The sequence below is a fragment of the Aquila chrysaetos genome, chromosome 18, assembly GCF_900496995.4.
Source record: "Aquila chrysaetos chrysaetos chromosome 18, bAquChr1.4, whole genome shotgun sequence".
NCBI lineage: Eukaryota > Metazoa > Chordata > Aves > Accipitriformes > Accipitridae > Aquila > Aquila chrysaetos.
Genome location: NC_044021.1, coordinates 23,223,843 through 23,233,174, shown reverse-complemented (window position 1 = coordinate 23,233,174; position 9,332 = coordinate 23,223,843). Strand labels below are relative to the sequence as shown.

The 9,332-nt window shown below is 43.3% G+C and overlaps 1 long non-coding RNA gene across 1 annotated transcript; it reads right to left on the bottom strand.

The window, feature by feature from the left end:
* Positions 1-2,350: 2,350 nt before the first annotated feature.
* On the bottom strand, positions 2,351-9,050 carry LOC115353104. The gene is made up of 2 exons (XR_003927424.2): positions 8,433-9,050; positions 2,351-8,341 (listed from the first exon to the last, which is right to left on the bottom strand). It is a non-coding gene; the product is annotated as an uncharacterized LOC115353104 (long non-coding RNA).
* Between the last annotated feature and the right edge of the window lie 282 nt (positions 9,051-9,332).

Sequence of the window (9,332 nt, the reverse complement as noted above, 5' to 3'; positions counted from 1 at the left end):
CAGCCATTTGTTTCAACCATAACCAAACCAAGCATGCAGCACAATGCACCATCTCGTCCATTCCGCATGTTTTCTTAATGATACAAACTTTGCACAAAATCTATCACCAATGTCCTCTACTAACTGCCGTTACTTCAATAACCTCAACCTTGAAATACAAAAAAAAATTTGACGTCAGAAAAGCCTAATTACTGTGTCTTTATGTAACAAAGAAGAACATGGCAAACCCAGACACAGCTGCGGTATACCTACCTCCGAACGAGTAACTTTGTTGAATATTGGTGTAAGTACTGTTTATGCAACACTGAAGTGTCAAAAAAAAAGAAAAAAGGAATCCACCATTAATTTCTATGATATAACAGCGTAAGTTGCCAGAGAGCTAGAAGGCATTTCTTTTTAAAGGTTGTTGCGTTCTGCCTCCTTCTACGTTTCTACGAGCCCTAGCTTTGTGGGTCGAGGCACAAGCCATCTCATTACCTGAGTTTCTGCAACCTGTTAGAGACTGGATTCTCTTTGGCGTATTTGTTTTTTCGCTTGTTCCATTTCATCAAAACTAAAGACAGTTTATGATGAAAGCAGAAGTATACGGGAAAACGTAACTATGGAGACTAACCACAACTCAACCTTATCTGCTCGGCAGTGAAGTGGTATTTCTCCACATTTTCTCATACTCAAGAGCAAATTTATAGATATCGCTCAGAAAAAGTAAGCTTTCAAAGCATTTTCAGAGGAACAGAGGGGGGAAAAAAAAAAAGTAGAAATAGAAACACCACACTTTGGAGCAAAAGCACAAAAAAAGACATGTTCAGGGGAAAATACCGGAGATGAAAGCCTGGCCCCACTGAATTCCAGGATAAAACAGCCATTGGTTTCAACAGGGTCACGATCTCTGTCAAGATCTGAGTCTGGATTCACTTTTGAAGTAGGTGTGGCCTAAGAGCAGGAGGGAAGAATTAACGATAAAATAAAATATATCTCTCCTCTTAAACAGCCCATCACGCGTTTCATTTTACATTGCTATTGACTACAAAAAGGGCACGAGCGGTTATGAAACCCATCTATCTAGGTGCACCCTACTTTTCACCACAGTATCCTTTTTGTTATCTTTGTATTACACAGTATCGTGGTTTTTTTTGTTGTTGTTGCTGGTGGTGAATGGGATGACAGCATTAACGTAATGGTTATGCTACGCTCCAGAATTGCATGAATTTTATGACAAGCCACTTTTCATAATACACAAACCAGCATCATACATCTAGAGGCACAGATTTTGGTACCACCCTGAGACAACTGTGATTACATATTATATGCGCCAGTGTTGTATTTGTGTAAGTTATGCTTGTGTCTTGTATACACATTCACACGCACTACATGTATACAGCATTTCTGAGTGTAGAAGCACACACATCCACGGATGCAGGAAAAGCATGAAAGTGGGAGCCACAATAACGCTGCTCCTGGCTGATGGTAGTATGTTACAGAATTTGTTTCCATGTTAATGGATCACAGAAAAAAAATCTTGTAAGGATTATTTTAATTTGTAAAACATTTGTATTCCCTACTGTATTGCAATAAAAGGAATGTGCCAACTGCCAGTCTTTTAAGAAATGTGATACAATGCCTCGTACTTTAGGTTTGAAATCAGAACTGAAACACATTTGCTTCAGAAGAACTGATCTTTATGGCCCTGGCAGGAGGGGAAGGCTGGGAGTCAACTCGCTCCTTGTGGCTGTAATCCCTTCATGGGAATCTAGATGTGTCGCTCTATATCCTGTATCCTCTGATCATTTTCAGAAAAACAGAAAGTCGCAATGACATCACAAAATGCGCAACAAATCCACGACCGGCCAAGATTTCGAGGTCAGGAATATACCAAGCAGCACAGCCATCTCACAGCTGTAAATGGAGGGTGGATTCTAGGTCTTTTGCCGAAAAAAAAAAAACCAAAAAAAACTATGGCCTGCATATGCTGCCAGTAAATCAGCACTCGCTTAGCCACCCTAGAGCATGAAACTCAGCATAATAGATCTTTCATAGCTCACAGGAGAGGTCATGGTACAAGAATGTTGAACAATACAACACAATCTTTTGTAGGTAAGCAACTTCAAGGTAGGAGGTGTAAGTTGTTGCAACAACAGAAATCTCAGAGGAGCTCATCAGAAAATGATTAACATGTTTTTTCAAAGGAATGTGCACAATTGACAATATTTTCAACACAGACATTTATTTCAAACTCCTCTGGCGTCCTGTTTCTTATGCTTTATACACACACCCAGAGCTCAGATTTTGGTTTTGTTTCATTAACTCCATATTTCTGCTACTTGTAATTACCCAAAGCATTATGATCAGATTATTCACACATTCATTTATTTGGAATAATTCCCATTAAAGATACTTTCAGAAAAGTAACCTAATGTTGAATACAATTTCTAGTGCACTGCATTTTCTATATTTAATATGTCACTTGATGGTTTGTTAAGCTGTCTGATTTGATGTTTGTTATAGAAGTTCACTGCGTTGAAATCCTAAACAAACATCGAGGATACAACTCTTTTCCACAGAGTATACGCTTCATATTGTTTGTTGCTTTTCTTTGGACTCCCTCTTTTTTAGCAGGAATATACCAAAATAAGACGACAGTCAAATAATTTTTCTAGCAAATAGGTTTCTGCTGAAATTAATATAACATTGCACACTCATTTTGATTTGCTGAAGTCCAAGTTAGCTAATATCCCAGGTGAACTGGATGCAACTACAGCTGGCTACAACCAACAAGGGCAAGAACCTCAACAGGCAATTGCACACAAAGGCTGGCTGTTGCCTAGCATCCCGAAAGCAAAGTTGGCTTTTCCTCCCATAAGGAACTGACTTCCATGCCAGTACTTCCCTTCTGGTAGCAAAGAGGCTGCCCACCTGGGTACGAGCCACCGTACTGGGATGGCACTGGGATGGGGTGAACCCGGCCATGCTCCAGCCCTTTTCTCTGATCACTTGAACCGGTTCGTCACTGGGAAAGCAACTGGGGAGAAGCTCAGCAGACAACACAACACAGAGATAAGTTTGGAAGACCAGTGTGAAAACCACAGCCCAGGTGGGAAGCCACGGCCACTGACAGCATCCCACAGGAAAGCAGGTCAAGACATCAGGCTTTGATGAAGAGAATATTGCTGAGGGAAGTGGGACCAGAACTGCAGTTTCGCTTTCTGGAGTCACCTCTAGGGACAGCCAAGGAGAACACAATTACTGGGCATCAAATAGTGCCTCTCTTCACTTTCACTTCTCTAAAAAACCGTCACTCCATGGGACCGTCAGGAAGGAGCAGCGAAGGAAGTGGTGTGAGTTTCAGTAATGAACCAAGGCCAGGAAAGAGACATAGGAAATTCAAATCTGTAGGAACTGAATGCTTTGCCTTGGCCACAAAACGCATTCAAATGCTTGTCTCCATTTCCAGTTGCTTCCTCTTCATACCTTCCCGAGAAGCTCCAGGGGCCAAGGCAGGGGAGCTCTGCGTCCGGGGAGGCTGCTGGCTGTCCGGACAGACGTGCAGGCTGCTCACCCCCCTCTGAAAGGTTATCTCCTTCGTCCAAGTATTTCAAATGAAATCCTTTCAGACACAAATGAGCTCTCTACTTTTCAGCACCCACTCACATTTTTTATTTTGCAATTCGGAAGACTTTTGGGTCCCTCTCCCCCATCCCCAACTGCCTCTTACTTTGAAAATTCCCAAGTCTTCGAATCTGGTGTCATGATGCGTCGCCATGAAAAATTAATTTAAAATTATAAGCACTAAATTGTAACTTCTTTGCATGGTAAAGGATCACACAGAGGGGAATTGCGGTTTAAACAAAGATCTTCTATAATTAGTGATAATAACAAAGGAAATATTCATAATTACATTGAAGGATTCTTCACTGAGTATTGTTTTTATTTGCTTCCTGAGGGAGCACAGAATTCTCTGAAAAGATAACACTATTTTAGGCAGATGTAGATAAATAAAAAAGGGTATCATCTAGAGAATCCATGTTCAAACCAAAGCCTGAAAAATACTCCAAAATCCAGAAGAGGTTCTCTAATTGATCTGATTACAGGCCAGGCATCAGTTCTCTGCTAGGTATGCAGTGCTGATATGTCTGTAGTATGTAAACACCTTTTCAGATGAACATGACACACAACACTGCAGCATACCCTTGGCGTCTGTCTCTGCATATAGGAGACGTAGTCTGGGGATTAATTTCATCCACCAGCATAAACATAGGACTAATTTTGTGAAGTACAGATAGCTAAAAATAGCCGAGAGTAATGTTATGCAATAAAACCTGGTATATGTTTCCCCTTTCCAGACAAGGGAATCTGACATAGCTTCAAACAGAAAGAGGCAGCAGTCTGACCAGAACACAAAATACATTCATTTCATTCCCTTCCGAAGAGACACCGTTTGAATCTCCCATACATTAAAGATGCATGCCCACTGTCATATCATTTCAACGCCTTAAATAGTAAATGATGATCAAAAATTCACAACACTTCTGCCCTCCCCTGGAAAAAAAAAAATAGGTCAAAAATAAATGGAAACAAACTGTCTTCTGCTCCTTTTTTATGCATTTGAGAGAGAAAAAAAAAAAAAAAGGAGGGAGATAAATCTGCATAATACTGAACCGAATCTCTTTAATTCCAGTCAGCTTTTATCATTCAATCACCGAGTCTGTATGTGGAAAAATTCATGCTAATTCCCCCTAGCAACAGCCGCAGCCTATCAGGGGGAGCCCTGCACCAGGCAGCTGCCAGCCAGCAAGAATAACTCTAAGTAGGTCAGGCCTGCATTTCTAAAAATGCCACGGTCTAGTAACCCCACTGTCCCGTCTGTCTGCCCTGCCCCATAATAACCTCGATTGCTCGGTGACACAATGACATACTACCCTGTTAGAGCGCAATCAAATCACGCTGCATTATTCTGCTGCGAGCATCGCTGCTGGATGAAGGACCCGTCGAGGGGCAGCATTAATCAGGCAGCCATTCATGTCCACTAGCACTTCACTCTGGAGATGGGGCCTGCATTAATGACCAGCTGTTTGAACTAACACAAACAAAATAATGTCTTCCACCCTGTTGGCTACGCAGAATACACTATTCTAATCAGGCAGGTTATGCTCATTGACTAAGCCTAAGATGTAAATTAAACAGCCCCAGACAATGCCAGCTTTTGTAACCTTCTATTAATTAAAGTAAGTATATTTAAATTATACTACACACAATTCAAAGAGCTATTGGTTTAATATACAGAGTCATCTCCTCCTACAAGTTTGTGTTCACAGTCCAAGGGAAAAAAAAAAAAAAAAACAAAAAAAACCACCCCACTGTTTGCATAATGCAATCTACCTATCCTGGTAAATTAAAGAGCGACATAAACAGAGCTGAACTACAACCGGCTTCTGCTGGGAGCAGGGAACCGCGCCAGGCTTCTTAGCAATTGGGCGGCGTGAGCAGCGACAGACACGCAAACTGAATATTGTGAAGGGGTATTGATAAAAGCCCTGTAAACATCTTCCAGCCACAACGCAGAGAAAGGCCAGTCGGAGCAGATTAAGCCCCCCCCCCGCAATCTCGCTGCTTAAATGCTGCCCAGTTGCCTGCACGGACCAAAAAATAATCGCGGAGGTCAGAAAGCTCCTGGTGGGGTCCGGGCATGTGCCTTTAAGAGCACGTAGCCGCACGCATCCCTCTTCCCCGCGCAGCCCTGGGGACGGCTGTGTGGCTGCAAGATGCTGCACGAAGCCCTTTCCACCCCCCCCTTACTCTCAACCAGAGAAACCTTAATATAAACCACACCAGACCCTAGCGAGTCTTCTCTGGGGTGGTATTTCGGTATCAAATCTGTAACGCCAGAACAGAATTTCAGTGCGCTTGCTTTGTGTTTAATTACACCCTTCCTTTTAAACACCTCCGTGCGGCTCGCCGGTCTCTCCTTTCAGAGCGTGCCTCCGTGTCACGCAGCTGCCTGTATGGGATGGAGCTGGGAAAGACATTTTCTAGGATAGACGGTTCCTCTGCATTTTTTTCCTGAAGGATTCACACTTTCACTCAGTGAATGCGTGCCCTCTGACAAACTGATAATTCAGTCTTCACTGCTGCAGGATTCAGCAAGCCTTGTACATGTAGTGCATCCACATTTGATTTAGGAACACAGCAGATTCATTAATCCATTTTGCTCTTTCTTGTTTGAACCAGGCTTGATAACCAGGTTATGACTGTCTTCCTTTGCTTTGTGGCACACATCACATAGCTATTCTTGGAGAGATACAGTCACTGACGTAACCGTGGACTCCTAATTACAAGCTGCTGACATTTTGCTCGTCTCTGCAGCTTTGAAGCTGTGAGTTAAGAGTCTCTCTTCCTCCTCCTTGCTTGCTTTAAACTGCCTGAGTTAGAAGCACACCACAGTTTCAGAGAGGTATAGGAGTGGCATGAACTCCTTTGCAGAGCCTGCTGTATTGCCAAGGTTATTTTTCTTTAAGCAAACAGAAAACTACAGTTTGGGAGTAATAAGACTCCTTTGCCCCCAGCACAAGAATGTTATCCAACAGCTGGCTAAATATAATCCAACACACAGGGCTGCCTTTGTAGGCTGGGTAACAAATAGTGGAAGGGCCAGACAGGCGTCTTGCAGGGTAGCTCACCATGACTATTGGGAAATCCCCCCGTACACGTTTTAGGATGACATTATGGTCTATGGATTTGTATAAAAGGAAAAAAAAAAGGAAGAAAAAAAACCCCCCTCTTTCTCAGTAGGCAGCTGCTAGAAGCCATGCCAAGCCCTGCTAGCTGAGTGCAGCGCTTGTTTCCCCTATCTCTGCATTGTTCAGACATGGCCAAGCCAAGCTGCCTACCAAAGTAAATCTGCCTGTCCTGTGACAAGTCTACCTGCTCTAAAAACGCAGTCTCCCCCAAGCATGTTTGGCAATAAAAAAATACACCCAGGTACATCTTAGAGAAATCTATTGCCAAATGCGAGCATTGTCTTTTCTCAATAGATGAAGAATCCTTTTTAATTAGAAGCTGAATTTGAAATTCTAAAACAAACAAACAAAAAGACGTAAATATAATGCTGAATATAAATGCTCAGTTGAGCATTTAGCCATCTGATGACTGTGGTAGCCAGCTGGTCTAGAAGTCATCTGGGATGCATTTATTTTGATTAGATTGATCACATTTCTATTTACAGTATAGAATTTTTCACCATACTGAATACAGCTGTGTTTATAAAGATTTTAAGATGGAGAAAACGAAACCCCACAGTTTCCCTCAGCACAGTGCAGAAGATTCAGTGCTTCAAGGTGTTAAGCGGAAAGGATCTGCTTTCACGTTTCTTAACAGAATTCTGCCTACATCTGCTTTCGCAAAGTGCCGCCTCAGTCAGGAAATGGGTGTAGAGCTCTAGCTGAAAATACAAGCTGCAATCAAGCCTGACCCAGCCAAGTGACAAACTTCCTCTGTAAATTGGTCAGAAATGTCTGTCTTTCATGTTTATACATGCTCACACACACACAAAAGCACGCACATACGTATCTATACACACAGAGTGCGTGGCTGCTGTTTTCCCTGGGGATATCGCTGCAGCCACCTAGCTCATCAGTTCCCTCCCTGACAGCATCACGAGTGTTCGAGCTACAATTTACAGTCCCTCCGTCCATACGCTGCTTTGTTAATCAAGCTGTCCTCTCTGCAATGAGAATGCACAGAATCAGACAGACGGCACGTAGCATTTCTTCTTCCTTTGCATTTGCATTCGCTCGCTCTCTCCTTCTCCCATGGCTTTGCCTTAACAGGCAGGCACAACCGATACCTTATTTATCCATCTCCAGCACAACGCTGAGGTGAAACCCGACTGCAGCACTGTGGCTTCCCCATGTTAATCCTCTGGAGCAGCAGAGGCTGGATTCTTGCTGCTGATGCCCTTGTCGAGCACTGGATTACTTTACATGATATTTCTTTAAGCTTTCACCCACCCCATCCTAGATTAACACCCCTCCTTTCTCCTTTACGCTCCCCCCTCCCAAAGAAAACCCCAAAACCATCACATATCGCAACCCTTTGCTTCCAGAACCAACAGAAAAAACGCGGCTCCATCGCTCTTCTTCCTTAGCAATGTGCAGACGAGTGAGTTTCGAGTCAGCCCAGCCCGGGTGAAGCACAGGCAGTGAGACTGCAGCAGCCCCAGCAGCAGCAGAAACAGCAGCAGCCGCCCAGGTAAATGGGGGGAAAAGCAGGCTGTGTTGAGAGCGGTGCAGCGTCGTAGCTGTAAGGAAAGACAATCTCGCTTCTTCCGAACGGTGCAGCTTTATGCCTGCAGGAACGGAGAAAAGGGAAGACCCAGAATTAAAAATAAAAGCCAAAACAGTTAAGAAGAAACAATAACTATAATAAATTATTGTAACTTTATTTTTCTGGGCTTTGGGGGTTTTCTGAGGGGGTGTCTCTTCTCCTCTCCTTCCCCAAAGTCTCCTGTGTTGCTGGATGCTACTGTCCAAGAGTGCGGAGTCACAAAGGCTCACTCTCCAAAGCGCAGTGAGACCAGCATCACATGAGAAACCACATGACGCACCCAAATCGGATGCTGATGTGGTCCACTATTTCACTCGGGGGGGGAAAAATCTCGGCCAAAACATGCCCCTCTCTAGTGATTAGAAAGAATTGCCCTTTAAAAAAAAAAAAAAAAGGCCAAAAAATAAATATCTCCCTATCTATCCATCTTCAACACCAATGCTTCAGGAGGCAGGAGAATGCTGTTCCACAGACACTAGCTGGATGGCAGCAATATTACTTCCAGACTACGTTATTCAACGCTGATTCCACTTAAGTGAATTCCTGAAAAGCATACTCCATGTCTTCATAACATGAACAGGCTCAGAAAACCAACTCCATTATCGTTCCCTGCAATCTGTATCCAAACCTGTGTTCTGAATAATTTATTTGAGACTAATAAGCTGTTTGCCAAGACCACTCCTTTTCCCACTCAGCCCCACACTCATGAGCGACTACAGCAAGAAACAGAGGGGCATTCACCGTTTTCGTAACTGGTAATTTTAGTAAATGCACTGTCCCATAAAATAATCAGGAAAAAATGAGCAGAAGGGTTTTTTCCTCACGTATGGACACGACAGGGCTCTCTGGTTTGCGGACGGTGGCAACGTTTTCCTGACGTTGCCGACTCAAAAGCTTTCAATCCAAGTCAAGAAGCAAACACTCTTGCCTGCCAATTCCAGCAGAGGTGGTGTGCCACACCGTTTAATGCAGAAACATCTGGACACCCCTGGCAGTCCCTGAATAAGAGCGTG